The 15,376-nt window shown below is 36.5% G+C and overlaps 1 protein-coding gene across 3 annotated transcripts in view; it reads left to right on the plus strand.

Annotated features, from left to right (window-relative positions):
* The window catches only part of LOC106085769 (flotillin-2), a 163,582-nt gene that overhangs the window by 127,194 nt on the left and 21,012 nt on the right, over window positions 1-15,376 (plus strand). The gene's annotated exons all lie outside the window — the stretch shown is intronic.

Here is a 15,376-nt window from a genome sequence, read left to right on the forward strand (position 1 = left end):
ATTAAAGTTTTCCTAAAGAAAACCTTATTCAGCCAGGCTGAATTAAAGTTTTCCTAAAGAAAACCTTATTCAGCCAGGCTGAATTAAAGTTTTCCTAAAGAAAACCTTATTCAGCCAGGCTGAATTAAAGTTTTCCTAAAGAAAACCTTATTCAGCCAGGCTGAATTAAAGTTTTCCTAAAGAAAACCTTATTCAGCCAGGCTGAATTAAAGTTTTCCTAAAGAAAACCTTATTCAGCCAGGCTGAATTAAAGTTTTCCTAAAGAAAACCTTATTCAGCCAGGCTGAACTAAAGTTTTCCTAAAGAAAACCTTATTCAGCCAGGCTGAACTAAAGTTTTCCTAAAGAAAACCTTATTCAGCCAGGCTGAACTAAAGTTTTCCTAAAGAAAACCTTATTCAGCCAGGCTGAATTGCAGTTTTCCTAAAGAAAACCTTATTCAGCCAGACTGAATTGCAGTTTTCCTAAAGAAAACCTTATTCAGCCAGGCTGAATTGCAGTTTTCCTAAAGAAAACCTTATTCAGCCAGGCTGAATTGCAGTTTTCCTAAAGAAAACCTTATTCAGCCAGGCTGAATTGCAGTTTTCCTAAAGAAAACCTTATTCAGCCAGGCTGAATTGCAGTTTTCCTAAAGAAAACCTTATTCAGCCAGGCTGAATTGCAGTTTTCCTATAGAAAACCTTATTCAGCCAGGCTGAATTGCAGTTTTCCTATAGAAAACCTTATTCAGCCAGGCTGAATTGCAGTTTTCCTATAGAAAACCTTATTCAGCCAGTTTTCCTAAAGAAAACCTTATTCATCCAGGCTGAATTAAAGTTTTCCTAAAGAAAACCTTATTCAGCCAGGCTGAATTGCAGTTTTCCTTTAGAAAACTTAGCTTTTTTCAATCTTTTTTAAATCATTTCACTCACCCTCTCCTTAATACACTTCTGAATGTTATGAGTTTCTATGTTTAGTATGTCCAACTCGTTGTTTTTATTTTATGGTTTGTTCCTTTCTGTCTTTTAATTTAATGTCTATGGAACCATAAATTACTGTCATTTCAAATGCAATTTAAGTGCATTCATATTTTGCAAGCTGTTGTTCTCTTTATGTGGCAATAAATGAATAACCCGCAATAGCAGGGAATGCAAATGTTGGATTTGATTAAATTTAATAGAAAGTTGTTAGATAATGTTAGGTTTAGGTTGAGGGGAAAGGGAAAATTGTAAATAAATATGTCATAATTTAAATATAATAAGGGAGCTAGAAAGTGGAACATTTATATGTGGGACAACATGCTGGAAATTGTAAGCAAATGGCATTGCCATAGGTAAGCAGGTGAAACGGGTGATATTTGTCCCCAATGTGTGTATTAAGCACACAGTTCATAAAAAAGAATCATGCTAACGACTATGACTTACAGAGTAGTAAAAAACAGAATAAAATGTTCGCCATTGACCAAAAAAAAATGATGCAGCTCATTTAAGCTGCCTGTCTTGGAGTTTTTCAAAGACCCCAAATTGGATTTGGGCATATACTTTACGTTTTGTCCATCTGTCGGCAGTATTGCACGACTTTAGTGAACTTTTAGTAAAGCTGAAGCCTTTGCAGCCTCTTACAGTAAAATTTTTCTTACTTGACAATTCAAATTGACACTCTGACTCTTGTTTCAACCAAGTCTTATTTTGAGAAAGTTAAATTTTACTATTACAAGAGTTCCCTTCAAATGTTGGCAAATGTTTTCTTAGCATTGCTTGACATTTAGAAAATTCAATAAGAACAACTCGAGTTTTTCTGCTTTTAACCCACCCTCTACTGGTTAGCATCTGTCGCATTGTGTTTAAACAGCGTGAACATGCAACTTTTTGTGTGTTGTAAGTAACTTTCACTTAAGATTCTATAAGTATTTTAAAAAGGTCCATACAAATGATGAGTAAGTATTTCCGTCCTTGTGCCAGTCACTGGTGGATACATGGAAATATTTTCACAATTAATTGAAATGCTACGTGAAGGGATTTTTTTAGAAGTGCTCTGAAGGAGTAACTCAAGAATCTTAATGACTGTTAGACCAAAAACCACGGACATGAACAAATGCTGTGCTGAGTAATTTTAAGTGAAAAAGGGGTCATTTGGTTTCAACTGACTTGGGGCAGAGGAATGATACCGGCATTTTTTTAACAACATTAAAGTGTACTTTGTCAAGAGTTGATTTATGAAGGCCACCATGGGGTATTGTTGAGAAAGTCCCCCTAGGGCGTTGGACGCCTAGGATAGGAATTCTGGCGAAAAGACTAAAACAATTTTTAAACTGTGGCTATCGCTTACCAAGGGGTAAACTTGTATATACATAAGTAGGTTGCTCGCCTTTCGAATTGGGCTGCCCAAGGTGTCAAAGGTTCACTATAGGCTCTTGCTGCTTTGTTGTTCTTCGACCGTATGCCATAAGGCCAAAAAGCAAGAAAGCAGCAGAAATTGACAAAAACGCCACCCAAAACCAAAATATAGATATCAAATGAAAGGTATTGAAAACTAGAAAACAAATATCGTATTAAAATTTGGGTCTAAGCAGCTGGCTGCCCCGACCCTTAAACTCCTCTAAACAGGTATATACGACGTTCATGTCAATATGGAACTCAAATGAAAAGTATTCGGCAGTAGATTATAAATATGGCATAAGGAATTAGGTCCAAGTAATGGGAGATCGTCCCATCCCCCAAATACCTCCAAATGAGCATATTAATCGACAATGGCTATATGGTAATCAAATGGTATTTGGGAGTAGATTACGAATATGACAGTAAAATTTGTTTTCAAGTCTAGGTGGCGCTTTTCCTCCTAAAAATGCGTCAAATAGGTTAATTGATCCATTATGACAATATGGGACTCAAATGAAAGGGATTTGAGAGTAGAAACCGAATTTGATATCCAATGTCGGAGACAATGTAAAGCTCAAATCAAGGGTATTTTGAAGTAAAGAATGAATTTTACATCTATTTCCAGGGCAAAGTGCCAATGGCCGCCCAGCCTCAAAACACCCTTCATACTGCTCATTTTTTCCGCCCATGGCAACATGGGGCTCATCTTAAAAGTGTTTTTGGAAGTGGAATTTGATATCCATATTTGAGTCGAAATGTCTGAGGTGCCATCCCTCCCCTAAAAAGCATTTCTCATTACCCTAATTTTCAAAAACACCAGATCTCGGAGATTAGTTCAAAATTTGCTGGCGCTCTTACAGTCACCTACAACAAAACATGGTTTCTATTGTAGGGGTCGGGAGCCACGGGCCGACCAAATCCCCCAAATGGATATAAAGACCAGTCACGACAATATGGAGCTTAAACGAAAGGTCCTTTAGAGAAAAAAAAATTGATATCCAATTGAAGAGCTATGTGTTTGGGGAACCGTCAGACCCTAATCGCCCCATACCTCCCTAATCGGACGTATTTACTGACCATGGTTATATGTGACTTATATAAAGGGTTATTTTTTCGGAGCTATAGGAAAGTAAAAAAACATACAAAATTCAGAAAAAGGCATGAAATCTTTATTTGAGTCGATAGTACGGTCCATAATTTAATGTTTGAAGATTATTTAATGCAAATGTTGATCGTGACTGCGCCTCGAATGGTCCATCCGCTTAGTTCAATTTTGGTATACTCTTTCCTACATTTCACGAATAAATACTTAAATGTTTTCTTTCAATGCGTCAATTGAAGCGGGCTTGTCTGTATAGACATAAGCTTTAACATAGCCCCACAAAAAATGGTCTAAAGGCGTTAAATCGCATGATCTAGGCGGCCAATTGACCGGTCCCGAATGTGAAATAAAATCTTCACCGAACTCGCCACTCAATAAGTCCATTGTTACGCGTGCTATGTGGCATGTGGCATCGTCTTGTTGAAACCACATGTCATGCAAGTCAAGCTCTTGTATTTTGGGCGAAAAAAAATTGGATATCACCTCACGGTAATGCTCACCAATCACAGTTACATTGCGGTTCGCATCATCTTTGAAGAAGTACGGTCCAAAGATGCCACCAGCCCATAAAACGCACCAAACTCCGACATTTTCTGGCATCGTCTTGTTGAAACAACATACCATTCAATTAAAGCTCTTGCATTTTAGGCAAAAAAAAAAGTTGGATATCATCTCACGATAGCGCCCACCATTCACAGTTACGTTACGATTCGCATTATCTTTGAAGAAGTACGGTCCAATGATGCCACCAGCCAATAAATCGCACCAAACTGTGACTCTTTCTGGATGCATTGGCTGATGCTTCTGGCTGATCTTCAGTCCAAAATCGACAATTCTGCTTATAAACGTACCCATTGAGCTAAAATTGAGCTTCGTCCATAAAATGGAAGAAGCGCGCGATGAACTTTCTTAACAGAGCACGCATTTTGATAACAAAATTCAATAATTTGTGAGCGTTGTTCGTTTGTAAGACCATTCATGGTTAAATTATAGACCAAACTGAAGAAGTTTCACAGTGAATAAAAGCCCGAAACATGCGTTTAACCGGTGTTGCCAAAGAAATAAAAGCTAAAAATCACTCTTTAGTTGCCTTATCCCCATAAATGTCATTTTGTAATATAGAAACTTTAACATTAAAAAAAAACACTAAAATGGTAAGCGAAGATCTCTCCCAAGCATTTAAAAAATAATTATTGTTGGAATTTTTGAGCTAAAAGAATTGCCGATTTTCAACAAGCCAATTTACCCTTAAACTTGATCTAGTATGCCAGCTAGTATGTAGCTAGTTTCATTCGTCCACTTAAGCCCATCCAAACTGCATTGTGATATCTCTTTCCTAATCCAAAATTAAATAATTCTAAGATAGTTCGCCTTTTGGGTATTGGTCTACCCACTCGTCGTTTACAAGTTAAGTAGAATATTAACAAAACTATAAAAATTCCCTTACCTTCTTTAGTTTACTTTACAATATTTCTAAGCTCCTATACACGTGTCTTCAACTTTTGCCTCTTCTCTCCTAATCTTTTCAACTTTTCTTTCAATTTTCGATAAAATTGAATTTTGTTCCTCAGTGGTAGTTTTCAATAACTTTACCATTCACAAAGCTCTTTAAATAAGATTTTAGTTAATTATTTATAAGTATTATGTGCTCAAACCTTTACCCGTTCCAACAGAGCTTTGCCAAAATGTATTACCTCGCACCCCTTCGATGGGGAGGTATCATCTATAAAACCTCTATAATCCTGGCCATACAAAAAAAAACCTTTTTGTATATTACACAATGCTCATTGCAAAAAAACGTTATACCGTTGTTTAATGCAGAATGAGCAAAACATTATCGGAAAATAGGACACTTTTCCCAGGATATTAAACATATTGCCATGAATAACGTTTCAATTCATAGCCCAGTTGACAACAAACAAACTGACAAAAGAAACAAAAGATAAATATCAATGAGGATAATCCTGAAAAGGGTAACGACCAAAAGGATCAGAACATATCCTGCAGGATTTTTTCTACCATGATTGAGTTTGTGTTTTGCTTGATAATTTGTAAATCTCAATATAAGAGGCACTAAAAGGAGAAAATGGGAATGCCAAAAGATATGAAAACTAATAAAAGACATAAAGTTCGGCCGGCTGAGTTGTATACACCATAGAAAGTCGATATGGTCCATCTCCGTTCGATGTTCTGTCTGTTCGTCGTTATCATAGCTTTCGTAAAAATGAAACTATCGGCTTGAAATTTTACCCAGACTCTTCTTAGTGATGTAGGTCATTGTGGATTGCATGTGGGACATATCGGCTGGTATTTAAATATAGCACCCATATAAACCATTTCAGGATTTGATTTCTTAAGCCCCTAAAGTCCTTTGTCTGGCTTTCGACATCATGGGGAATAAGCGAATAAAGCTATTGGCTTGAAGTTTAAAACATACTCTTTTTAATGGCTTAGGTAGTTGGAAATTACATAGGGTCATAGCTCCCATATGCACCAATTCCGCAAATAGAGGTTCACTTTACCTAATATTAATTAAGTAGCTAGCCGGTGGTTCGCTCCACTACCCCCGTTTTTGATACCCACTTTTTAGGTAGACACTCAGTTTATACGATTATGAAGTTTTGTTATAATTGCATATAACAATCAAGGTGTACTTGTATCCTAATTTTGAGAGATTTAACTCACTCCGTAAAAAATACCATTTTTGAACGTTTGATTACCTAAATGTACGAATAAAATATCTTCTAGTCGCCTAACACATACTTTCAAAATGTTGCATTTTTGTCAAGACTGCGATAATGTTGGTCAAATTGCTTAATGTTAGCAGACCCCGTTCACTAAAAGCGAAGATAAGCTATTTCGTACTATTTTACACTTTTTGGTACCAAAATGTACGAAATAAAATGTGCGAATCTGTTTCCTTCTTGTATCCAAATTTTGGAACTCTAGCTCCATCTGCAAAGAAAGTACCAAAATGGTACCAGTTTTGTACCAGTTTTAGTACCAAAATATGGTTGCCCAAAAAGTAATTGCGGATTTTTCATATAGTCGGCGTTGACAAATTTTTTCACAGCTTGTGACTCTGTAATTGCATTCTTTCTTCTGTCAGTTATCAGCTGCTACTTTTAGCTTGCATTTACTTTCTTTTAAAAAATCCGCAATTACTTTTTGGGCAACCCAATAGTACCAGTTTTAGTACCAAAATGTATGTATTTTTAATAGATCATTTAGTCATTTATCATATATTTCTTAGTTGTACCTACATGCTAAATTAAGTATCAAATGGTACCAATTTTCCAATTTTGCTACCAAAATGTGCGAATGGTGAATAAATCATTTAACCATCCAATATTTATTTCTTAGTTGTATCCATATGTCAAATTTCAGACCTCAAGATCCATCTGCACAGAAAGTACAAAATGGTACCAATTTTTGTACTAATATGTACGAATTTTTAATAGGTTTTTTTGTCAGCCATCATTTATTTCTTAGTTGTACCTACGACCCAAATTTCGGACTACAAGCTCTATATACAAAGAAACTACCAAATGGTACCAATTTTGGTACGAAAATGTGCGAATGGTGAAAAGATCATTTGACCATCCAATATTTATTTCTTAGTTGTATCCATATGTCAAATTTCAGACCTCAAGATCCATCTGAACAGAAAGTACAAGTACATTTTGGTACTAAAATGTACGAAAAAATCATTTTGTTATCCATCATTTATTTCTTAGTTGTACGTACATCCCAAATTTCGTACCTCTAGCTCCATATACAATGAAAGTACCTAATGGTACCAATTTTTGGTACTAAAATGTGTGAATTTTGAATAGATCATTTCTTAGTTGTACCTCATGCCAAATTTCAAACCTCTAGCTCCATCTGTAATGAAAATAATAAATGGTACCATTTACGGTACTAAATGTACGTTTCCTCCCGTTACCGGTACTATTTTCCCATTTTGCCCTAATCATTTTGCACCAGATGTCTTTTAGAACAAATTTCATAATTCTACCTCTAACCATCCGCCCCGTACAAAATTCACCCACTTTATACTTTTTAGTACCTAAATGTACAAATTTCCAAAAAGTCTTATAGTCACCCAATTATGGTTGCCAAAGTGTACCTAAGATCTAAAATTCAGAGCTCTAGCTTAATTAACAAAGAAAGTACCAAATAGTACTAATTATGGTACTTAACTTACATTTTCTTCCACTTTCGGTACGATTTTCCAAACATTTTTTCACAATTCTTTTTTTTCGAGACGCTCTTTGATTTTAGCCCATTATTCTAGCTCTTTCCGTTCGCGCTGGGCAATTATGTGCCATTTCGTATTTTTTGAATCTTTTTAGTACCTAAACGTACGAATATCATCAAATCCAGCCTTATCCCCTGACTATGACCCAAGACCAACATTCGTGGAAAATTTCATGACTCTAGTTTTAGCCGTTTGGGCTGGGCGATGATCAGTCAGTCAGATTATTTCATGCAAATGTTCATCGTGACTACGCCTCAAATGGTCCATCCGCTTAGTTCAATTTAAGTCCTCGCAACATTTCGGTCGGTATCTCACGAATTAATGTTTCAATGTTGTCTTCCAATGCGTCAATTGAAGCTAGCGGTAAGTCAGTTAAGCAGTCAGTGAGTCAATCAATCAGTCAGTCAGGCAGTCGGTCGGCCAGTCAGTCAGTCAGCCAGTCAATCAGTCAGTCAGCCAGTCAGTCAGTCAGACAGTCAGTCAGTCAGTCAGTCAGTCAGTCAGTCAGTCAATCAGTCAGTCAGGCAGTCAGTCAGACAGTCAGTCAGGCAGTCAGTCAGGCAGTCAGTCAGTCAGTCAGTCAGTCAATCAGACAGTCAGTCAATCAGTCAGTCAATCAGTCAATCAGTCAGTCAGTCAGTCAGTCAGTCAGTCAGTCAGTCAGTCAGTCAGTCAGTCAGTCAGTCAATCTGTCAGTCTGTCAGTCAGTCAGTCAGTCAATCAGTAAGGCAGTCAGTCAGTCAGTAAGTTAGTAAGTCAGTCAGTAAGTTAGTAAGTCAGTCAGTAAGTCAGTCAGTCAGTAAGTTAGTAAGTCAGTCAGTAAGTCAGTCAGTCAAGCAGTCAGTCAGTCAGTAAGTTAGTAAGTCAGTCATTCAGTAAGTCAGTCAGTCAGTAAGTCAGTAAGTCAGTCAGTCAGTACGTCAGTCAGTAAGTCAGTCAGTAAGTCAGTCAGTAAGTCAGTCAGTAAGTCAGTCAGTAAGTCAGTCAGTAAGTCAGTCAGTAAGTCAGTCAGTAAGTCAGTCAGTAAGTCAGTCAGTAAGTCAGTCAGTAAGTCAGTCAGTAAGTCAGTCAGTAAGTCAGTCAGTAAGTCAGTCAGTAAGTCAGTCAGTAAGTCAGTCAGTAAGTCAGTCAGTGAGTCAGTCAGTAAGTCAGTCAGTCAGTAAGTCAGTCAGTAAGTCAGTCAGTAAGTCAGTCAGTAAGTCAGTCAGTAAGTCAGTCAGTAAGTCAGTCAGTAAGGCAGTCAGTCAGTAAGTTAGTACGTCAGTCAGTCAATCAGTAGGGCAGTGAGTCAGTCAGTAAGTCAGCTCTTATATATATATATATTGGGTTGCCCAAAAAGTAATTGCGGATTTTTCATATAGTCGGCGTTGACAAATTTTTTCACATCTTGTGACTCTGTAATTGCATTCTTTCTTCTGTCAGTTATCAGCTGTTACTTTTAGCTTGCTTTAGAAAAAAAGTGTAAAAAAGGTATATTTGATTAAAGTTCATTCTAAGTTGTATTAAAAATGCATTTACTTTCTTTGGAAAAATCCGCAAATACTTTTTGGGCGACCCAATATATAGATTAATAGATATCATTGAGCTTAAACCTATATCGGTATGTTTATGCAAAATTTTTCGAAATTTTAATATTTCCTTATTTTATTTATTAAACTCAGTTAAAAATTTCCTTCCCCCAAATTTTGGCAATTCTTTTAATTTTTTTTACAATATTTAGTCATTCATTTATTTCATCTAAATCTTCGCTCCAACCTTGGAGAGTTACTAAATTACTTTTTCCCCCCCAAGAGTTAAAGAAAAATTGTTTTTTCTCTCAAGAAAAAATAATGACGCAAAAAATCTTACCTAAATTTATGTCCCCTATACGCCCTTTGTTAATGTTAGAATTCCTTTTTCTAACATTTAATGACCAATTACAAGAAAGTAATTTCCCATTAAAAAGAAATTCAAATTCCTTAATGCTAATATATCATATGAAAAATTTGTGCTAACAACCACCAACAACATTGTCATATGATTTTCCTTATAACAAAAAAAATTCTATATGTGGTCTTATAAATCACTTTGGCTTAAATATGGATGGTGTGAGTCAAAATAGGTAACTGGAATACTTAAATGAACATATAATGTGAATAAAAAATATTTACTCATGAATTAAGGCAAGGTTTAGTTCAGCATATTCGAAAACTTTAAAGAACGAGAAAATACGCTGAAAAGAAAGTGCACTAAATAAATTTTAAGGATTTAGCGAGTCTTAACTATGGCAAATTAATTTTGTTAATGTGAGAATTTGTAAATGTTGGGGATATAAAGGATAAAGAGTGTTTTATTGTAGACAATGAGAAATAAGAAAATTCAAAGACATGTTATCTCATCTCAAATACCTTTTATATGCGACACTTGTTGCCATGGTCGGTAAATTTGTACTCTTTGGGGGGTGTTTTTTGGGGAAATACATAGTCCCATATTGGGATATCAGATTCGTGGTCTACTACCAAATACCTTTCATTTGAGCCCCGTATAGCGTTGGTCGTCAAATAATTGCTGCTTGTGGGGTATTTTTAGGGAAAGGGTAGAACCCCAAGAAATTGGTCCCGAAAGTGTGTATCAATTTCGTACTCTTCTCCCCAATACCTTTCATTTGAATCCCACATTGACATGGTCGATAAATTTGTTCGATTTACGGGTGTTTTGGGGAGTGGGGTGGTCCCCCAAACACTTGGTCCTGAAAATATATCAGCATCGTGCTCTACTCTCAAATACCATTTATTTGAATTCCATATTGCCATTGGTCACAAAATTGGATATTAAATTCATTTTCTAATCTCAAATACCTTTCAATTCGATGAGCTAAAAATGTTGGTAAGGTTAAGGTTTGCAATTCCTCCTATTATGCTGAACGTCATAATTTTTGGGGTATGGCGGCCTACATTTATTTGTGTCCCCACACATTAATTAAATCACACAGTGGCCGCTTAGGTCATTATGATTGATCGACTGTTTTGGGGTGAAGTGGTCCGCTAGATATATGAGAAGAATGAGGTGGTCCGCTAGATATATGAGAAGAATGAATAGTAGCCTGTTAGGTCATTATGATTGATCGACTGTTTTAGGGTGAGGTGGTCCGCTAGATATATGAGCAGAATGAAAATTTCAGATTCGTAGTCCACTTCCTTATTACTTTAATTTATTGTCATGATTGGTGTATGCAGCCGTTTGGTGTAGGGTGTCTATATGAGGATTGTGCGCCACACTCCATCTGCCACTTGAGCACATATTTGAATGATGTACTCCACTCAAAAATATCTACCATTTGAGCCCCCATTGTTTTAATTGGTCAAATAATCTATTAGAGGCTATTTTTGGAGATAAAGCGCCACCTAGATTCTTGGACACAAAGTTTCATGTCATTTTCGTAATCAACTTCTAAATACCTATCATTTGAGTCTTATATATTGGGTTGCCCAAAAAGTAATTGCGGATTTTTTAAAAGAAAGTAAATGCATTTTTAATAAAACTTAGAATGAACTTTAATCAAATATACTTTTTTTACACTTTTATTCTAAAGCAAGCTAAAACTAGCAGGTGATAACTGACAGAAGAAAGAATGCAATTACAGAGTCACAAGCTGTGAAAAAATTTTTCAACGCCGACTATATGAAAAATCCGCAATTACTTTTTGGGCAACCCAATAGCTGTGCAAATTGCAAATTTTGCATATGAACATTCCACTAAGGAACAGGGGCAAACTTCTCTCATCTCGCAATGAGTGCAATCCGATTCAAGTTTAAGCTCAATGATAAGGGGCCTCCTTTTTATAGCCGAGTCCGCACAGCGTGTCGCAGTGCGACACCTCTTTGGAGAGAAGTTTTACATGACATAGTACCTCACAAATGTTGCCAGCATTAAGAGGTGAAAACCACCGCTGAAATTTTTTTCTGTTGGTCTCGCCAAGATTCGAACCCAGGCGTTCAGTGTCATCGGCGGACATGCTAACCTCTATGCTACGGTGGCCTCCCTTATGTAGCTATGCTCGAGTAAAATTTCCATTTGAGGGCTTTTTGGGGGGAGGAGCGACCCGCAAATATTTAGACATAATTTTTTATGTCATATTCGTAATCAACTCTCGAATTCCTTTCATTGCAAATTTCCTTTGTTTGCGGAACTTTTGGGGTTGGGATGGCCCCTGGACCCAACTTTTAATACCATATTCGTATTCTACTCTCCAATACCTGTCAAAAATATTAATTGATACCCATATTGATAGCCGATAGGTCTGCCTTGATTTTAGGTGGTGTTTTTGGGGTTACGGAGGAGGTTACGCCCCCTTCCAATATCTACAAATTATGTAGCCTATTCCTTCTTCCTGACCATATTCCTAATCTACTCCCGAATACCTTTCATTCGAGTACCATATTGTCATTATCATCCAATATGTCTATTTGAAGGGGTTTTGGGTTCGAGGCAGCCCCCTAGGTACTTGGACCCAAATTTTGATATCAAATTTGTATTGTACTCCCGAATAATTTTCATTTGAATCCCATATTACCCCGATCGGTCCACTTTAATTTTTGGGTGGTACTTTTGTGGTAAGAAGGGGGAGGGATTGTCTGCACCCGTTGCGATATCAACAAATTATATAGCCTATTGCTCCTACCGGATTACTCTCCACAATCTGTGAAAATTTGCAAAAAATTGCTACAGAAAATTTTGTCAAAAATTTATAAATTTGGCTGTTTGGCTAAACTGGCATACCCTTTATTCAACAACGAACCATAAAATGTCTCACCATATTGTTAAAATTTTATATCGATCTAAATATACCCCTGGGTTAATGAAAAAATTTTAAATTTTTTATTATATTTGAAAAATGAACACGTGTCCATAAAATACATTACCCAACATAAAAGAGATAATCATAATAATTTTTTTAATTGCCTACAACCCATCATGAAATTGGGTTTGTCAAACAATGTAAAATTAAATGAATGTGCCATTGTAATACAGCAAACAGTTGCTGCTGATTCACCTCAACCGAAGAAAAAGGAGTAACAAGCAAATACATATGGTTTACGATAAACACATTGACATAGTCCTGAAATGTAGGTAATCCTTAGAGAGGCATTTTCATTCAATGATTGTCAAGGGGAGAGAAAGGTATAAAATTGTGTGTGTGTGTTTTTTTTTTTTTTTTTGCTTCTAGGGGAAAAATGCAGAATTATTGTTTGGTAGCAGAGAAAGGCATCGTGTATCTTAGAACTGTTGACATTAAAATATGCAAAACCTATTTCCAATCACTGATTATCAATGCCATTTACCCATCTCTTAGATTTATTGTAGACCCTAAATCAAGGCGTTCCCCTTTAAACAGATTTGCAAATTCATGGTACTTAAAATGTAGGTAATTTTTGGTCCATTGTTGGAATATCCCTGCTCGTATGGCCATAAAATATTGGATTTTTTTAGTCTTTATTTAGCTGTTTTGTTATACCCTACACCATGGGATAAGGGGAATACTAATTTCATCATTCTGTTTGTTACTACTCGAAATATTCGTCTGAGATCCCATAAAGTATATATATTCTTGATTGTCGCGACATTTTATGTCGATCTAGCCATGTCCGTCCGTCCGTCTATCCGTCCGTCCGTCTGTCCGTCCGTCCGTCTGTCTGTCAGAAGCACGCTAACTTCCGAAGGAGTATAGCAAGCCGCTTGCAATTTTGCACAAATACTTCCCATTAGTTTAGGTCGGTTGGTATTGTAAATGGGCCATATCGGTCTATGTTTTGATATAGCTGCCATATAAACCGATCTTAGGTCTTGACTTATTTAGCCTCTAGAGGGCGCAATTCTTATCCGATTTGAATGAATTTTAGCACGAAGTATTTTGTTATGATATCCAACAACTGTGCCAAGTATGGATCGAATCGGTGGATGACCTGATATAGCTGCCATATAAACAGATCTGGGGACTTGACTTCTTGAGCCTCTAGAGGGCGCAATTCTTATCCGATTTGAACGCTAACTTCCGAAGGAGTAAAGCTAGCCGCTTGCAATTTTGCACAAATACTTCCCATTAGTTTAGGTCGGTTGGTATTGTAAATGGGCCATATCGGTCTATGTTTTGATATAGCTGCCATATAAACCGATCTTAGGTCTTGACTTATTTAGCCTCTAGAGGGCGCAATTCTCATCCGATTTGAATGAATTTTAGCGCGAAGTATTTTGTAATGATATCCAACAACTGTGCCAAGTATGGCTAAAATCGGTTCATAACCTGATATAGCTGTCATATAAACCGATCTTGGGTCTTGACTTCTTGAGCCTCTAGAGGGCGCAATTCCTATCCGGTTTGGCTGAAATTTTGCATGACGTATTTTATTCTTACTTTCAACAACTGCGCCAAATAAGGTTCAAATCGTTTCAGAACCTGATATAACTGTCATATAAACCGATCTGGGATCTTGACTTCTTTAGCTTCTAGAGGGCGCAAATCCTATCCGATTTGGCTGAAATTTAGCATGACGTATTTTATTCTTACTTTCAACAACTGTGCCAAATAAGGTTCAAATCGGTTCATAACCTGATATAGCTGCCATATAAACCGATCTTGGGTGTTGACTTCTTGAGCCTCTAGAGGTCGCATCCTCTCATGACCATCAACATACGTGTTTATTATGGTCTGAATCGGTCTATAGCCCGATACAGCTCCCATATAAATCGATCTCTCTATTTTACTTCTTGAGCTCCCAAAGGGCGCAATTCTTATTCGAATTGGCTGACATTTTACACAGGTCTCCAACATATAATTTAATTGTGGTCCAAACTGGACCATATCTTGATATCGCTCTAATAACAGAGCAAATTTTTTTTTACATCCTTTTTTGCCTAAGAAGATATGCCGGGAAAAGAACTCGACAAATGCCATCCATGGTGGAGGGTATATAAGATTCGACCCAGCTGAACTTAGCACGCTTTTACTTGGTTTCTTTTTTTAATTTTTTATTTACCAAAAACATTGGACTCACAGATTTCCACCGTCATTAGCACTGCATATCCTCTTAAAAACATTTTTTTTGGAGTCACTCAAATTATTTGGCCATTTTTCATGTTTGCGCATAAATCCTCTAATGATTTGTGGCATTGGAATTTAGCAAAAGTTTTTTCATAAAGCTGCCATTATCATTTATTCTCTCGTGTATTAATATCAGATTTTTTTTGCGTGCGATTGACAAAGGAATTTTTATTTTTAATTGTGCTCATTTTTTAAGCTGACAGATTTGCATCTAAATCATCAATATTTTGTGGTTTGTGAAAGGACATAAATCATTGTTATATACTTTCCATCAAATTAGTGGCATACAAAACGGAAGTGAAATTTTGTGACATAAAAATTTTGCTTACCATTCATCCCAATGTAATTATGCTGGAGAATTTTAATGAATAAGCAAAATATTTAATGGATATGGGTGTATGTGTATTCTGGTAAAGGTGTATATGTGAGTAGTCAAAAATATAAAAGGATAAAAATTTGTAGTCGAAAGAAAATTTAAAAATAAACTTTAGTTTAAAAGCGAGCTAAGTTCGGCCGGGCCGAATCATGGGAACCCATCACAATGGATATGGGAGCTATATCTGGTTATAGACCGATTTG

Source organism: Stomoxys calcitrans, chromosome 4 (assembly GCF_963082655.1).
Source record: "Stomoxys calcitrans chromosome 4, idStoCalc2.1, whole genome shotgun sequence".
In the NCBI taxonomy this organism is placed as follows: domain Eukaryota; kingdom Metazoa; phylum Arthropoda; class Insecta; order Diptera; family Muscidae; genus Stomoxys; species Stomoxys calcitrans.